General features: G+C 39.3%; 1 pseudogene; it reads right to left on the bottom strand.

The window, feature by feature from the left end:
* Positions 1-14,331: 14,331 nt before the first annotated feature.
* On the bottom strand, positions 14,332-16,570 carry LOC112170720 (annotated as a pseudogene).
* Positions 16,571-19,829: the final 3,259 nt, after the last annotated feature.

Consider the following 19,829-nt stretch of genomic DNA (forward strand, 5'->3'; position numbering starts at 1 on the left):
TCCTACAAAGTCGATATTCCCGCCTGGATGAGAGTCCACCCCGTCTTCCATGTCAGCAACCTCAAGCCGCACCAGCCAGACCATGAAGATCAAGCACGCAACCAGCCTATTCGAGAACACGTCGACATCAGACCACCCAAGCCGAAAGAAGTGGAGGAGATCCTAGCAGAGAGAGTGACCAGAGTGTCAAGGCGCCCATGCCAGCAGTTCCTAGTCAAGTGGAAGGGTCTTGGAGATGAAGAAACCAGTTGGGAGAATGTTGAAGACCTGAAGCAGAAGTTCCAGCAGAAGATTGAAGACTTCTAGGCCAACGCCGTCGTCGAGAGCGCCGACAGCTTAAGTGGGGTAGGATGTTAGGGGCCGCACTTGTAATGCTGCAAGCAACCTTGTCCAAGGTCATTAGTCAAGCCTTTGATTGGTTTGCTTGTGTGCTAGGGATGTTTTGGTAATTTACAAATTATGTAATTTATTTTATTTTTAGCATTAGTCTCCTCGGCCTTTTTCATGTTTCCTCCTGTCATGTTCATGTAAGGCCGATATGCTCTTTGGGGAGGAGTTCCTAGTCGGCATAGTTTGGACTAGTGAACTAGTATAGGTAAGCACATGTACTTTTGCCTTCCTTGCCGTCTTACCATCAATAAAAGAGGAATTATTCAATCATTTGTGTCTTGTGGGATTGCCCTTCGATCTTTCCTTTCGATCATTCATTGTTCTTCGTAGTTGCCCCACGTTTATATAATTGTGTTCTTGCTTGTTGCTAGCACTATTTTAATATCGTGTGGCTTTCATTGTTCCTTGCAAGGTACTCACTTGGCTGACTTGCTTACTAGCAAGTGTCGCACGGTCCGCTTTGCGCACTGCAAAGTTCGGCCCGTGACACTTTTGCTTGCACTGATCCCTTACAACGGCCTCTCCAACGTGAAGTCGATCCCTTACAAGGTCCCTAATACTTCCGTTCCACTAGATATAGACTACAGATAAAGCAAAGCAAAGATTACCATTAACATTAGTGAAAGATTGCATTAACATCAACATTAGTGAACAAAGCAAAGCTAATATAAACTCTTGTTTTTGGTTACGAAAGAGACCAAAAGGCCAAACACAAAAAAGAAGCAACAAACTTTGCCATCAGGCCTCAAACGAACTTTTCTAGACCAAAGGATGTCACAAAGATCATCCAAAAAGAACCAGCAGCATGTGGAACAGGCATAACAAGGATGACAGTTCCAAGATAATCTCAAGCACTTCCAAAGGCATACGAGTAATACTATCATCTTCTGAAATAATATATTAACTTTCAAAGATACTATTATATATGCAGGGCTAATTATAATCGTTATGAATATAATGGATAAGGTTATATGTTATATATGATAGTTAGAAGGTGATCATATTGGCACTCTACTTTGTGTGTAGTGCAAAGTGGAGTACAAGTGGTAAAGTGGAGTGTCAAAATCACTTCCCTAGTTATGATACAATATAATGGGTGTTATATATTATATTAGTAATTTACATTCGAAGCAAGAAGGAAATTTTTTTTACTGTAGTTACACTAGAAGCATAAGCATTAGACATTGAGTTGCTACAAATACTATAAGATTTCAGCAAAAATGAGACTCAAGAAGATAAAAAAGTACACCAAAACCTAAAACACTTCAAACAGTTTTAAACTAAATTTCAAAGCTACTGCCTACTGGACAACAGAGCAAGATAATTTGTATTAAATTACAAAAGTACAGCATAACTATCACTTCTTTGCATAAGAGCATCTCCAACCATTTAGCTATAAGTCATATAAGTCATTTTGACTTTGGCTTTTTGGTAGAGAGATCTCCAACCATACTCTTGCTTTAGCTATTTTGACTCTTGAACCATAACTGGAGTCGTTTTGACTCAAGTTTGTAGAACGAAAGCCAAATTTCTTTGGCTGAAAAAATGGTGGGCCCCGCTGCATGTGCTGCAATTGTAGTTAATTAATTCACGAAAGTGATTAATTTATTAAATGAATTTGGCTTTTGACTAAAGATGGTTGAAGATGCAAAAATTGAATGAATAGTGATGACATTAGCGGAGTCATATTTTGCATATGGTTTTGGCTTTTGACTAAATGGTTGGAGATGCTCTAATAACATTGCATTTCCAAATAAATACACGGAAATATGCGGTATCAAGTATCCAATTGACCCTAATACCATATATGGACAGATAAGATGCAGTCAAATGGGCAAGATGCATCTCAAGTTCTAACCTAAGCGCTAAGTCCTCAATAAAATGTTGTCACATAAAAAGTTAAATTCTCCTAAAAAGAAATAAATATAAGTACTACACCTATCCTAAAGACAATGGAACTAGCACCTCTAGAAATCTTACTTGCACTGATGGTAAAATTCCCATATGTGAATCCTTTCTCATAACAAGTATTCATGGCACTCGAAACTTCAAAACGTAGGATTCAAATTGAGTATCCCTTTCCTTTCAGAAAATAAAATAAAATAATTTAATTGAGCTTTCTTCCAAGATCCACCAACCTCTACAAATATGTGCACATAATTTCGGCCTTAATCTATAACTCACACACCATTTGAATGGTGTGTTTGCAGTTTCTAGTAAATACAAAATCTGAACTCTAGAAAATTGCTTTTGTTGGTGACTCCCAGCTTCACTGTGCAATTGGTCAACTAATCTCAACAAAGTAGAAAATTGATGCAAAAGCTCGGATGGGTACAAAGTCCATCATTTCTCTATCCCATAACATGATGATCATTTTGTGCTCAAATCCTAAGTTAAGATACAAGTCATGCGACGCAATGCTACATTTCGTTTCTTTATATACTTGTTTTGTTTTTTTCGGTTCAATGAAAAGTCTTTGCACACAAGCATAAGTATAAACTTTTTTTTTTTGAGATAAGAAACTATATGTATAATTTGTAATTTTTTTTATGAAATAACACTGATACAACTACGCAAAAGCCTCATAGATATACGAGTCATCTGACGCAATGCTTCCTTTCGTTTTTTTTTATATACTTTTTTTTTCGGTTCAATAGAAAGTCTTTGCACACAAGCATAAGTATAGACTTTCTTTTTATATAAGAAACTATAAGTATAAACTTATAATGTTAAATTTTATGAATTAACATTGACATAACTAACAAAAGCTAGCCTCAGAGGTATACGAGTCATCCGAAACAATGATTTATTTCGTTTCTTTATTTACTCATTTTGTTTTTCTAGTTCAATGGAAAATCTTTGCACACAAGCATAAGTGTGAACTTGTAATTTGAAATTTTATGAAATGACAGTGATACAACTACACAAAACCTAGCCTCACTGGTATACGAGTCATCCAACGCAATGCTTCCTTTCATTTCTTTATATACTCGTTTTGTTTTTCCGTTTCTTATTTTTGAGTCGGTCCCCGAACCCTTTTTGCCTTCCCTTTCGTGAAGAAGTTGAATATGCATTTTCCTCTACCTACAGATTTCCGATATTTCATATACCTAAATAAATAAATTTACAAAACAGAATGAAAGAACTAAATAGGAATTGAATTTTAAATCTCATACACTTTTTTTATTTGTTTGAATAGTCGGGACAACGATCAGGACAATGGGACGTGAGAGTGCATAAATTCAATCGATAATGAAGACCCAAGGGAGCATATTCATGACTGAGAATTGATCTTGACCTGCCCTTGCTCTACCTTTACGTAGTAGTAATCATATCCTTTCTTAATAGGAAGAGTCGCGTGCTCTTTATATAGTAGTAATCCATTCTTATTAGCAAGTTTTTATGTACAACTAATCCTATCCCTTTGTTTTAATCTTACTAGCCTTCCTACACACGCTTTGCGCATGCGGAAGGACTGGTCAATTGTTCATTTATGTCAATGGTTAATAATCAGGCATCTTCAACCTCAATCACAAAAAGCTACCATTTCCATAAATAACTGAAGAATTAGATTGGAAATGTATCCGATAACGACCTATTAACATTGATTTGCAAGAAGAAACACAAAGTTAGAACTTTGCATTAGGAAAAGATGAAATCATTATCTCTCTTGAAAACCTTGTAGAGAACATAATAATTTTGAAAGAAATATAAGTCAAAAGTACTTCATAATATCCCCAGGAGAATGAGAAGGAAATATGACCTGAATGTCTACTTAAAATATGTAACCTATCAGAAACTTAACCATGCCATTTTGACATCTTTTGACGTTACGATTTCTACTTCTCTCGTTCACTGCCATGAAAGAACACAATTTTATTAAGATCACAAAGAAAGAGCATCTCAGCTTCAATAATTTCCAGGTCTAATCAAGTTCTCCATCACACATTAAAATTCTATATAACAACATTTTGAGGAACAAAAATGCAAATACTATTTCCAACTCTTTCAAAATCTTAGCAGTTACCACCCCATTATTTTAAAAAGATTACAATACCTATTTCAAATGTCTCCTGGTGTAAACAAAAGTCAACCATTACCAATAAGATTACATCACTACTAAAAGACAATGCCACTTTTGGTTCACAACATATAAAAAAGAGATATACCCAACTCAGCATCAATAATTTCCAGGTCTGATCAAGTTCTCCATCACACATTAAAATTCTGTATAACAACATTTTGAGAACAAAAATGCAAATATTTCCAACTCTTTCAAAATCTTACCAGTTACCACCCCATCATTTCCAAAAAATTACAATACCTATTTCAAATGTCTCCTGGTGTAAATAAAAGCCAAACATTACCAATAAGAAGATTGCATCACATCACTATCGAAATACAATGCCACTTTTAGTTCAGAACGTACATACAAAAAAGAGTTCCAAACTGAAACTCACTTAAGAACAGACACAAAGTTTTTCCTTTTCAACTTACGATGCACTTTGTACCAGCACATAAATAATTAACCTTTATAGGCAGCCAAAACACATACCCTTTGAATTACAAATCCCCAAATAAGCCAAAGAACAACAAATCCAAAATCTTCAACACAAATCACCCAATTTTAATTTAGAAGTGCTCACATTGAATTTTCAAAACCACATCCATTGTTTAACAGATTCTAAATGGTAAATTCCAAACCAATCCACAGACAATTAATTTAAAAATATATATACTTCTCAATGCAACCACAAATAACCACAGACCTAGAAGCAGAACTCGTATGCTTTTTGGTTTCTTATCTTCTTATATCACTCCAACCACACATTGATACCATTCAGATTCAAAGATATCTCCCAAAGGGGGAAGTTTCAGACTTAAGGCAAAACAACAGTAAGCTCTATCGAGCAAAGTAAAAAGAGCCAGTCAATAGCCACCATTAGCAAAACAGAGATATACCCATTAAAGAAAAACGTAAGAACAACAACAAAGAGAGCAAGAAACATCCTCAGATGAAGGATCGATCCTCGACTTGGTCTCAGACAATATAATTCGTATAATTAGCATTAAGCATCAATTCCATAGATCATGAATCAATGACAGGGGATTATATGAATTTGTCATTGTAAAAATTGTACCTTTCTCTTCTCTGCCTTTTCCCATCTCCCTCTTCTTCTTCTTCATTTCTTTTCTTCTGTTTCTTCCTTTCTCCTAATTTCTTTCTTCCTCTGAAAGAATTGCATGCACCGAAATTCAAAACCCGATCAATCACACCCAAAATTCAAGCTTACCTTGTCTTTTCTGTCTTCTCCCGAATGTCTTCTTCGGACTAGAGGCCTCGAACCTCCAACACCTGGCATGTACTCCAACGCCTGGCATTCAAGATTCCAATTGCATCTAGTCCGAAGGAGACACTTCAAAGCCAACAATCAATCGATCCACCAATAAATAGACTCAGAATCTGAGTTGCTATCACCTAATACTAGAATGGGTGCAGAAAATGCATATGGAAAACAAATAGTTCAGATAAAAAATGCGATCATCATTCATTTCACACTACTAGAACACAGCAAGGATTAGAACTCTTGAAACCAAAACAACCTGGCATGTACTCCACTTACACAAAGTTTGTAAATACTCTCTGAAATAAAACATGCAACCACTTCAATCATTAGTACACAACACACACTACCAGAACAGATCAAGGATTTGAACTACTGAAACCAAAACAAACATACCCTCCACTTACACAAAGTATATAAATACTCTATTCCTGAATGTACCTAAAGTACCGACATACCCCAACTAATATAGGGCAGCTTAATACAATAACCAACGAAATAAAAGAAGGTATGGGGACTACACAACCATTTTGCTAGCAAGACTTTCTATAGGTTTCTTAGTTGGTAAATCAACGTTCATGATAGTAACTCTGCTCATATGATTTTGCAAAGGAATTGCTCAATATGTTACACAAGACTCAATTCAGGATACAATTGGGCCTTTCACATAACCAATTACAAAATATTAATGTACAAAAGCTTTGATAAAAAATTTAAACACAAAAACGAATACTTGGGATTCAAATCAGCAGTAAAGCATCAAAATTTATATGTTCTCCATCACCTCCCATGGAGTAAGACACCAACAAAGAACAACAAACAGGGAGCACGAAAAACCTATAAAACCCCAAGGGACTTGGAACATCACTATTTGGCTACGCCAATTACTAGGTCGCATAGAGAACGACTAGTATAATTGAAGATATATTCTTCAACTTCTATAATTGCAGCCAGTGGCGGACGCACATAGGGACTGCCCCCACTGAGTTTTAACTTTTGTTGAACCGGTCTCTGTTTTGCCCCCACAATCAACATCCAAATACTTGTTCTCCTTCTTCCTCCTCCTTCCTCCGATCTAATTGCCTCTGCATGCTGGCTTTTCTGGCATCCCTTGCTTAAGTGACCCCCTGGTCGAGACTTAGCGTCTCTGGTGTCCTACAGGTTCAGGTAATGGGTTATGGTTGGATTGCTTATTTGGGATGGCATGGTTTCCTTTTCAGCTTGCTTTCTTTCCTTGTGGGTGTCCTTATCATATCCACCTGTTGGTGGAGATGGTGAAGTTGGCCTCTGAGGTTCAAGGGAGTGAGGCGAAAGGGTGCCTGCTGCGTTGGGTGCATATGTGAGGTGTAGATGGGAGGGGTTGCTGTCAAGCCTGTCATGATGCCCTGGGAGATGTAGTGATGCGCTGCGCTGCTGGCCTCCGACGCTGGGCAAGGATGGCAGCTGCTTGCGAGTTTGGGGCGTGGCTTTGGTCCTTGCCCCTCTTTGGTTTGTCTTTGTGCATCTGAAAATGACCTTTCCCTACTTAAAGATCATTATGGATAAGCTTGAAGGCAAACTAGTGAGATTAGTTAATTCTAACTCCCCAAATCGTGAAAGAACCTTCCAGTCGACCTCCACCACAAGTTTTTGACGCATTTCTTTCATCAATGGAACCTTTATAAAATACAATAACTTGGGGCCTATACTGGCTCAAAAGGAAAAGCACAGCTGCACAGGGACAAGGTGATAGCCCAATTTTTGTTTAATTCTAGCAAGGGTCCAAGGAAGTGAAAGCAAAAAGTTACAAAGGCTATCTGGCTGTACGCCTGGCTTTGGTGGCTATTTGGGTGCCCTTCACTCTCTTATGGGTGTCCTGAGTAGACACCGGTCAGTTTTTGCTTTTCACAGTTGGTTTTTAGCTTGTATTTTAAACCATGTAATGGTGAACATCATTCATAAAAAAAAAATAAAAATAAAAAAACTTACTGATAGCCTGATACTAAGATCTTTTGGGTTGCTTGGGTTATTAAATAGACCCAATTGAAAAATTAGAACTTCCATTTGCATCTTCCTCTCTCTGATCTACCCCTCTATGTACATTTTACGATCATTTCCACTTCTATAGTGAGAAAGATGCAAATTTTTCCAATAACTATCGCCCAAGACTCCAAATATTTCTGCGTCCGCCACTGATTGCAGCCTACTCGCAAATGAGATTAAATAATTTAACTGATGACCACATTTTGCAATACACAGATGACCATTTAAAGTATCAAACAAACCTAACAATAGCACCAATTGGATCTACCAAGTCAAATATCAACAACCGACCAAAAAAAAAAAAAAACATCAACCTAACCCTCAAGCAATGAATGCCATAGCATCACATCATGTCAACATTAGGTCAATAAACGACCTATAGAGGCATAAAATGAGGTGGCACTCCTAGGAGGATATTGTCTATAAAAAGTGTAACACAAACAAATTAATTGACAGGACCTGCCTCGGATTTCACCCTGAAATCCGAAGTGGCCCTGTGGGGCCCACCTTAGAAGAAATTCTACCAAAAATTTGGCGGAACTTCCCCTAAAATGGGCTACCCAAAACCTGTAGAAAGCATTTACACTTCTAAATCAAATCATCCTTATACTTCTGGAGCCACCCTGCTCCCCAACTCAACATCAATCTCCAATTCACAAAACACAAACCTCAACTTGAAAAACATAAATCTCATAGGTAATCAGAGCAATTCTAATAGAAAGGTAAATAAGGACAGCCTAACTCAAAGGCAAACGCGGAAGCCATGTTGTTGACTATGCCTCAACTCCGTGTACGCCCGACCTCACTAATTCGCCTGCAAACTGGGCATTTGAAACCGAAGGGCCCAGGGGAAGGTATTGAAAACACGTTAGTGTGAGTAGACAAAAATAAGCAATTTTAAACAAAAGAGATTTTATACTTTCCCACATTTAATTTATTAAAAAAAATCTTCCGATGCATGCACTAATTTAGGAAAACGAAACAAAAGGAGTTCCGCTCAAGAAAACCGACTAGCCCCGCTAGTCCCAAACAACTGAAAGGAAGGATGGAAACTCCGATACTCAACAGAATAAGACCAGCCCCACTGGTTAAACGGAAATCAGACTAGGCCCCGCTAGTCAAGTAATGATAGGATATGGGGAAGAGATATCACCATACGGGAAATGGAGCCTCCCAGGCTCTATCTAACCTCAACTGCCACTCACACATAGATTGTGAGAGGAGGAGAACTAATAACCTCAACTTCCACTCACACATAGATTGTGCGAGGAGGAGAATATGACCTCGACTGCCACCCACGTGAGGAGGAGAATAAATCACCTCGACTGCCACTCACATACACTGTAACGCCCCAAGCTGCACCTCACCAGCTTAAGCACGTCACAGTGCCGCGAGCCTCTAAAATATAAACCGAACGCTCGATTTATATTCTAGAGAACCGCTAGGCTTTTTGTTTGAAAATTTTTCGTAAAACACAGCGGAAGCTACAATTATTTTTGAGGTGAAAACTTGAATTGCTAGCAACTATTTTGTTTGTTCAGAACTTGGATAATGACGTACACGGGGTACGGATTTCAATGCAAGAGAATCCAACTGAGTTTAACCTGAGGCTAGAGAAATAAAAATTAGCGCAACTCCAGAGAAGGGTTTACCGAACTTGTTATGCACACCCAGCTCCGTCCGCTAATGTCCCGTCACCAGTGCACAGTACCTGCATTCATACTGTTGTAGGGGTGAGCTTTCGTCCTCGCTGCTCAACAGGAACTCTAACTCGACTAGGTTTGAAAATCAACAGATAAGGGTTTGGAGCTCCAGTATGAAAACATGCTTAAACCAAATATTTAAAGGAACGACAAACTTTAAAAACCCGATGCATGATTAGAAAACTACGTGCACTTTACCTGATGGCCTGGTTCCGTAGAACCAACATCTGACCTTACCAGTCACAGAGCGCCAAACTTAACACACTAGCTACACACACGGAACCGTGTCACCATTGCGATTGCGCACCATCCGACCGGTGTAGCTAACCCTCCGGAGGTTTAGGGGTGGCTAATCCCCAAGGTAGTCATTGACCACCTTTCCGCTCTCACACACCGCCATCAAAATCTTATACGCACGTTAACTTAAAAACATATTAAATTTGAACTAACAACATACTTTCATCATGCATCACGTAGATAAGAAAATATATAAGAAAATCACCAACCGAGGAGAGTCCTGAATCCCTACCTGGATTCCGATGCTTTCTCTCACGTACTTCGAGAGTTGCGAACCTTCTGTTCCTCGGGTAACTGGAATCCTAAATTCCGACATTTCGATAGTCAATATCTTTTGAACAACTAAACGAAATCTCGACGATTAATAAATCGTCTAAATCTACTTTTCCTGGTTTGACCAGGAGTTGACCAAGGGTTGACCACCTTGACCATTTGACCATTTGACCAATCGATGTAGACTCGATAATTACCTGAATTATCGAGCATTGACTTGAAGTTACGTTATCGACCAAACATATATTGAGTGTATCCGATTACCAAGGCCACCCAATACATGTATAAACATTAAATTTCTTTCTTTACTTTTTATCACACCACGAAATACACAAACAAACCAATAACGACGTCACTAACGAAAGATCTCAAATTTACTTAACCGTTTAGCCACATAGTAACTCCATGGAATTTACTATGGACACCCAAGCTTTATAGCTTCACCAAAATTTTGATTTTTTTCCACAACCCATTCCTAAATTCTAAACTGTTATCACCGTAACAACAACAACCACAATTAGACATGATAGTCATAATCCATTCACAATTTCTTGACAACAGCCACAAATTCAAATATGCATCACAATACCCAACCACTAACAAGTCAAAATGTGTTCCAACTTGTCAACTACAACAACTTAACAAGCTAGACACCCAAACCAGACAAACCCGAACTCCACCACAACCCCACAGTTCCTTTCACACACAAACAATCGATTCCAAAGTTTCAATACCAGCAACAGATTCTGATTTACACAACAAGAATCAAATTCCCACTCAAGAAGTCAAATTATACCTTCAGAAGTCTTCTGCAACCAAGCCCAACTCACTGCCGGAAATGGAAAGGAGATGAATCGAGGGTTCCTCGTGCTACAGCCTAGAAGGCTTCACAATACGTCTCCTAGACTTGAAATCGAACAAGAAACGAAGGCCGGAGAAATCGCCGGCAGCAAGAAAACGCAACGGAGGCAGAAACACCCAGAAACCAAAACCATCAAAACTCGATCCAAATGGAAAACAAATTGCAGAAACATGTATAACATGACGAGGAAGTAAGGTTTTGTACCACTGGTGGCCCAAACGGTGGCCGTAATCGCCGGAATTTGCAGAGGTTGGCGGTAACGACTCGGGCTTCCCGTCGTCGGGTTTTCTTCTCCGTTCAGTGCATGGACGATCAGAGGCTACGTGGAGGTAGGCGACGCAGAGACGAAGAAGATAATGGTCGTCCGTCGTCGATCGGTGGCCGGACGAAGTAGCGCCGGTCAGACTCTGTTGCTGGTTGCTGTCTCGGGTCAGAGAGCACCAGGTTCTATTCTCTCTCTCTCTCGATCCTTCTGGCTCTCCCAACAGAGCACACATGGATATATAGACTGATCTAATTAAGGATGAAAGGCTAGGATCAAGAGGTGGAGTCGGTGGATGGCTAGGATCACGCCATCTGTTTCCTAATTTCTTAGTTTAATTTCTAAAATTTCTCAATTTCAGAAAATAGTTAAAAATAGCTCGGGTATCCGGAAAATTCCCCGAAAATTTCCACGAACTCGTCGTGCCGTATACTTTACCATCCACCTCCTAAATTGAGGATTTCACCTTATGTAAAATTCTGAAATTATTCTCGAACACTTGACAATTACCGAGATCGTAAATAACTAATTTGTCGAACGATCTCAAATTAAGCTTAATAAATTTTCCGGGGCTCACATACACAAAGTAAGTGAGGAGGAGAATAAGCTACCTCAACTGCCACTCACAAACACAAAGTCTGCGAGGAGGAGACCAAATCACATGACCCGCATATGGTGAGGAAAAATCATCGAAAACCAGTAAATCCATGTAGCTTCCCCACATTTCTCACGAGATAGAAACCATGTATTCAACGACGTGACCCCGCACGCCAAGATTACTCTCAATCTCAAAATAAATAAGTGAGAAATAGAAATAAATCGACGCCCAAAATATTCTCAAATCGGTAACCGAAACCGGAAATTAGTATAAGCAAATCTCATTTCCAAAAATCTCTCAAAATCTCCAAGAAACCAACCAAATCCAAAATCCTTAATTAGGCATTCCCAATGCCAAAACCGACAGTCAATAAATAAATGAGAAAATCCAACTCCATCGAAACTCATCTCGAGAATCTTCCAGGAACTTAAATCGGCAATTAGAAATATACTTAATTCCAGAAAATTACCTCGGAAATAAGCAATTTGTCAAATAATATTATAAATCATAATCAACCTTTGAAACTCATTATCGAGAGCAAAGCCACGAGATAAACCGAGATCGAATTTCCGAAAATCAAATCATTTGCTCAATAAGTAATATGATTAAAACTAGAGCATTATTTAAGAAAATAAATGCATGCATCAATATTTAAAAATAAAAGTCCACTCACAGTACTATTCTGACGTTCACGCATTCGTTTTCCGTCATCGAGCAATAGCTCGGTACGTCGTCCTGTACACAATTATATTCCGTGAATAGTTATTCAACAAATTAATACGATTCCTAAAATCAATTCCTCATAATTACATCTCCACTTCTCCTCGGATGCAACCCAAATTATACCACTAATACCAATACGTTAATTTAAAGGTTCCAAGGCAGAACCGAGAGATATCCGACTGCCGGATTCTCCTAATTCGATAATCGAAACCCTAAACTTCAAAAATTCATAATTAATTCCAAGCTTCTCCAAAATTCACCAAATTTCACATACAAGCTCCATAATACTTATAGGATTTAATGGGCTAAAAACTGGAATTACAACACAGCCCAACACGCCTCCACGCGCCACCCACAGTGGCGGCGCGTGGGACCCACGCGCCGGTGGCCACCACCTCCGATGGCCACCAAAAATTGACAGTAGCTGCAAAACAACAAATCCAACAAACTTCCCAACTGCAACAAGTCCCAATTTTACCTTTAAGAGCTCGGATTAAGTCGATGAAGAAAACCCAGAAATCAAGCTTCGGCCCCTAGGATGTTCTTCGTCGATTCGACCTCCACGATGCAAATCGGAGCAAGAGGCCTTAGGGGAAACGTTCGCCGGCTCAAGGTGCTCCTACGGTCCCAATTTGGTGGTCAGAAACGGCCGAAAATGGAAGATTTGCCAGAAAAAGCCAAACTGCACCTATGAGGAACTTTGCTTCGATTCAAGGTTTCTCGGCCAAATCGCCACAACCTAAGGCTACTAGGGTGCAGAGGGGAGGGAGGAGCTCTTGTGGTGGCCGGCTGCACGCCGATTGGTGGCCGGAATGCACAGAATCGAAGGGAGGAAGAAGGATCCGAAAGGGAAAGAAGAGAGGTCGGGGGAGAGGAGAGAGAAGGTAGATTTCCGGAAATGGAAATCTACCACAGTAACTTTCTATATATATAGAAAGTTATCATGAACAGTAACATTCACATTTTCGCTTATAACTTTCGCATACGAGCTCCGATTTTACGTACCACATATGCACACGCTCGGTTTAACGTTCTCTACAACTTTCATGAAGAACATTTTCTCAAATTTTGACCCGAACAAAAAGTCAACTTTTAGGGCCACTAAAAGTATCGAAACAAAGTAAAAAGTGAAAGTAATTGTCGTTTACCCTCCAAATGACTAGTAAACTGATAAATTAAGGTACGGGACGTTACATTAATGTAATTTGAACACAATGAAAGTAGATGATGAAGACAATTTCTTACACGACTTGAATTGCTTTTCTGGTATATATATTGTTTTCGGATCAATCACACAAGAAGAAGAAAAAAAATAACAGAAAAAGAAGAAAGAAAATAGTTGTCTTCATAGTTTTAGGAATCAAACTTGATGTACCCCAAATTAAACTCCAAACATTTGGGTTAAATGAAGGAAACAGTAATGTCATGATAACAAAAATGATACAAAAAGGCATACACAATACGTGAGCAACAGAAAGTTGGTCTATCTACCTAAAAAGACCAACACATGTGCTTTCCTTCCTACAACAACAAACAAATTAATGCTAATTAATCAAAATGGCTTTAACGAAAAGATCAATTAATTGAGACTGGTTATTAGTTAGCTCACACATGGTCGTAGAAAGAACTAAAGAATACCTCGTGGTTCTTGTCTTGGTGTTGATCGTAACCCCTTTCTTGTTGCCAGTGGACTTTTCTTCCGCAGGGACATTAAGGATGTCGTTGGCATCGAAATTAAAGCAGTAATCAAACTTAGGAACAAGTGTGGGAGCTGGAGGACGGTCGTTTTCACCCATCAAGATATTATATGAGGTTTCTTCACTCTCATCTCCACTCCCCTAAACACCTTTATATGATCAGGAGGTCCTTGTCTTGGTGTTTATTGTAATCCCTCTCTTGTTGCCAGTGGACTTGACTTCAGCAGAGACGTTGAGGATACCGTCGGCATCAATATTAAAGCAAATATCAATCGTAGGAACACCTTTGGGAGCTGGAGGAATGTCGCAGAGCTCAAATTCACCCATAAAGTTATTATACAAGACTTTCTTACTCTCACCTTCAAATACACTGATCAACATGCTATCTTGGTTGTCAGATTTGGTAGTAAAGTACTTGTTCATCTTGAAGGGAACTTTGCTGTTTCTTGGAATCAAAACTGACATCTCATTACATTCTGGAAGATCATGATTATGATCATGATCATAATGAACCCGACAAACTGCTGTGCCAAGTGAGAAAGGTGTGACGTCCGAGAGAGTGAAGTTTTTAAGCCTATTCCCATTTGGTATTCCACACCCATTTAAGACTGCATCTTGAAGCCTATTCCCATTTTGATTTCCACACCCGTTTAAGACTGCAGCTTGAACAGCTGCTCCATATGCAATCGCCTCATCAGGATTGATGCCCTTACACAATTCCTTCCCGTTGAACACATCCTGCAATAGCTCTTGCACCTTCGGAATTCTGGAAGAGCCACCAGCAAGAACAACATCATCCACATTCCCAGCGTCCATGCAAGCATCACTCAAACACTTTTTCACAGGCTCCATACACTTTTTGAAGAAATTCATGTTCAATTGTTCAAATTTGGCTCGAGTAATAGTTGCATTGAAGTCAATACCCTGATCCAAACAATCGATGTCGATGTCAACTGATGATGTGAATGACAGTCTCCTCTTTGCCTTCTCACATGCATTTTTCAACCTCGTAAGAGCTCTCGAGTTCCCGCTAACGTCCAAATCGTGCTTCCTCTTGAATTGCTCGGCACAGTAGTTCACCATTTTGTTATCAAAGTCTTCACCTCCAAGGTGAGTGTCTCCAGCGGTGGCCATCACATCAAAGACGCCATCACCTATTACCAGTAGTGATACATCTATAGTACCACCACCAAAATCAAATATCATAACTGTTCTTTTGCTCTCCGAACCGGCTTTCTTGTCGAGGCCGTAAGCAATGGCTGCAGCAGTCGGTTCATTTATAATACGAATCACATTCAGGCCAGCCATTTTAGCAGCATTTTTGGTAGCCTGACGTTGTGAACCATTAAAGTAAGCAGGGACAGTAATAACAGCATTTTTTACACTTGATCCAATATAGGCTTCAGCAACTTTATGCATCTTTGATAGTACCATGGATGATATTTCTTCAGCAGCAAAGTGTTTCTCTTGGCCCTTGTCTTTCACAACAATAATGGGCTTGTCATTACGACCTTCGATGACCTTGAATGGCCAAAGCTTCAAATCACTTTGAACACATGCATCACTAAATCTTCTACCTATCAATCGCTTTGCATCTGCAAATGGCAAATTTGTGGAACAGAATCAGGCATTTATGAAACATCCGATATCGAAGCAATACACAATTACACATACACGAGACAAACCGGCCGGTTCAATTAACTTTGCCAATCAACAATGTTTGTCGGTTAGGAAAAAAGAAGTTGGATGATTTTCATACCGATCGATGTCGCCAGCAATTAACACTTTGAAAATACGAGTGCTACTTGAGGCACTTATTTCTTTTCTGTCTCGACTATACACACTATTTCCTATTTTGCAAAATCATAATAACTTAATAAAATGGAGAATATCTACAATAATGTGTCTCGAGAAGTGTTAGTGGCTTCTTTAGTGTTAGCTGCAGGGCCTAAATCAATCTCCAAAAGCTTTAAATAACCTGGTTTCGCGGCTTTCCAAAGTTACGAAACGACAATACAGAAGCCTTGTAATCAAGAATTTGTTGAGGAAAGAAAAGAAGGTAAAAGAAAGCAGTTGCAGGAAATAAAAATACAATTTATAGAAGACCATTTAATTCTTCTCGAAAAAAAAAAAAAACCATTTAATTAGAATTTGATATATTTGTGGGTGTGAGATGAATAAGATTGATGATTATACCAAAGACTGTATTGGTGGGGTTTTTGATGATCTGGTTAAGTGCTGCATCTCCTACCAATCGCTTAGTATCAGTGAAGGCAACATAAGATGGAGCGGTTCTGTTGCCTTGATCGTTCACTATAATCTCAACACGATCTTGCTGCCACACTGCTACGCATGAGTAGGTTGTCCCCAAGTCAATCCCTATGGCATGACCCCCCATTGTTTCAAGAACTTGAAGAAGAATATATATCGAAGAAAACTGGTCTCGAAGATTGATTGGCTGCTGGTTACTTGGTCAGTGTTTTATATATAAAGTTAGGTTCATGGGTATAACGGGTGTTACTTGCGAGAAAAGTTTTGTAACTATCTAAATAGGAAGGCTTGAAAATCTCGAAAAGGGAACTCAGAAGATACATCGTAGATTCCATGCTTATCTTGTACACCAAGAAATTAAAATCTTCGACAATCTGTTATTCTTGCAATATCTGATTTCGTAGGATTTTTGATAGGGCCCAAACAGTTGAACAAGCCACTATGCCTCATCATTTGATAACCAACTTTTTCATATTCTCATAATATAAGTAATCATTTCAGCCGTGCAATATATTGTTTACTTCAAAATGACTCAAAAGTTTCACTTGTATGTTTCTAGTAGTAAATGCATCACGCGCGCAGCTAAGCCGCACTGAAGGAATGGGTTATTAATTATATCAAAGATTTGAAGACAGACCACTCTCATTCTAATCGAAAATAAAAATAAAGTAACAAAATTCAATGTCACTTATATGTAGAGGCGGCAAACGGGCCGCTAAGCACGAGTACGGCATGGGTCCTGCACAATACGAGTACGTTAGAATAACGGGTTGGGTTGGGCCTAGGAATATCAGCCCATTGGCTCGGCCAGGCCCGAGCACAACATATTTGGGCAGGCCCGTTTCAAACACAAAATTTCATTTTATTTTTAAAAATATTTAAAAAGGGGTTGTAACCACTTACCTAATTTTAGTCTATAAATTGCCCACTTGCTCCATTAAGAGTTTTTTAACCTCATTTACCCAATCTAATATTTATTGACAGCATTGCCCTCATACTCTCTCTCTCTCTCTCTCTCTCTCTCTCTCTCTCTCTCTCTCTCTCTCTCTCTCTCTCTCTCTCTCTCTCTCTCTCTCTCTCTCTCTCTCTCTCTCTCTCTCTCTGAACCACCTCTGTCAGTCCTTCTCGTCCTCCACCGTCGACTCGCGTCGCTCACGCTTCCGCAACTCCCGGGAGGGGCTGGGCGGTGGATGCGGGCGGTGTCGGGATTGGACCGACTGCGTTCTCTTCACCGGATTCGGATCGGGTCTTGGCTGCATTGTCTTCTTCAGCCACCAGTGGTTCTTCTTCTTCTCCGATCTGTGGTTCCTCTTCTTCCGATACCTCTCTCTCTCTGAACCACCTCTGTCAGTCCTTCTCGTCCTCCACCGTCGACTCGCGTCGCTCACGCTTCCGCAACTCCCGGGAGGGGCTGGGCGGTGGATGCGGGCGGTGTCGGGATTGGACCGACTGCGTTCTCTTCACCGGATTCAGATCGGGTCTTGGCTGCATTGTCTTCTTCAGCCACCAGTGGTTCTTCTTCTTCTCCGATCTGTGGTTCCTCTTCTTCTGATACGGCTTGGATAGTTGCTGTGTCGGATTCGGTTCAGAATGCGTTTTCTTCTCCGAATTCAGGTCGGATCAGGGATGCATCCTCCTCTTCTTCTTAATTTCCCCGGTGGTTGCACGGTTGTTGCCTCCTGTTCTTCTTCCATCTGTGGTGATGTTGTTGCAACGGTCTCGTCTTCTGCCATTGATTGTTTGCAGGGGGTTGGTCGGCGAACTGGCCAAAGAATGAGAGAAAGTGCATTGCGGTATTGTAGCCTCATAATATTCAGCACAAGTTGTTCTAGAGCTTGCTTTCCCCGTTGGTTCTGTATGATTTGCAAGTACAGTAGGCTTCTTTTTTTTTCTTTTTTTTTTTAGAAAACAAGTACAATAGTTGGGTAATATCTTGTTAATAGAAGCAGGTTAACATTGCAGTTGGATGCAATTTTTGTAGTGTTTTATTGCTGAAAAGAAAGAAGAATGAAAAACAAAAGTTTTATTGAGTAGTTATACATGTCTATTGCGTGGCAATAATATGATTATTGAAGGTAATAATATGATTATTGGGAGGCAATAATATGAGTATTGGGGGGCAATAATATGCATATAAATTGATCAATTGTGCCTGTAGTATATTCATTTTGGTTTTGGGAGTTTATGCAATTCACTAGAGGACAATAATTTGATTACTGAGTATTATTAGGGAACAATAAATTCAGACGCCGGAATCTTGTCACCAGTTCGGTCGCCGGATTCCGGTCATTGGTTGCCCGATTCCGGTCAACGATCGCCAGAGTCATGTCACCAGTCGCCAGAGTCCGCCACCGGAGTCAAGCAAGGTCTCCAATGACTTCTTTCTCAAAGTGACAAAGAAGATGAGGGCAAAATTGTCCCAAAAATAAATAAAAATGAATTAAAAAATACTTAATTGGGTATTAGGGAAATAATCTCTTAGAGTATTTGGGTAAGTGGGCAATTTTTAAGCTAAAATTGGGTAAATGATCATTTCCCCATTCAAAAACCACAATGATAGTTTTGAATATTAGACCTCCTTATTTAAAATCTCATGACAATTCCACCAATGCTATTTCATTTATGTTGTCAAAATAGTGAAAAAAAACATTATATCTTTGTTTTGACATAAAGTATTTTTTCTAAATATTAAATATATGTTTATGAATAAAGACTAATCTCATAATAATACAACTATAGAATGAAGGAAAGAATAATATGAGACTCAATCTTCATTATATAAATCAATATATTTTGAGTTATTTTTTCTTTCTTTCTTTCTTGCAGTAGAATATAAAAAATTATTAGAAAACTAATCTTAAAAAGCTAAGAATGAGAAAAACATTGTAGAACTTAATTTATTTGAATTTTCTAAATAGTTAAATAAAATTATTTTTTATTTATTTAAATTAAGATTTTAAAATCGTGCTTTATAGTGGGTAGGCACGAGCACGGCCCGGCACAATATGGGCTCGGGCTATGGGCCGGACCGGGCTTAATGTTTAAGTAAATTGGCCGACACAAGCCCGGCACGATAATAAATGAGTCGGCCCAAGCACGGCACGAAGCACGAGTAGGCCTGCTTAAAATGGGCCGGGCCGGCCCGTTTGCCACCTCTACTTATACATTAGGATCGAAACCAATCAGTTGAGCAAGTCTACATTCTTTTGCGAACTTCATATAAGTAGCCCAGGATCACAACAGCAGCACAAACTGCAACTCCAACTGCACCTTCTGCCAGTATGGTGCTATACTTTGCAATAATCTTGGAGGAACTTGAAGTAAACCCAAGCTCAGAGAGTTTCTTATGTGATTCCGCAAAATCTTTGAAAAATGCCTCCTCATCC

The sequence above is a fragment of the Rosa chinensis genome, chromosome 6 (assembly GCF_002994745.2).
Source record: "Rosa chinensis cultivar Old Blush chromosome 6, RchiOBHm-V2, whole genome shotgun sequence".
Classification (NCBI taxonomy): domain Eukaryota; kingdom Viridiplantae; phylum Streptophyta; class Magnoliopsida; order Rosales; family Rosaceae; genus Rosa; species Rosa chinensis.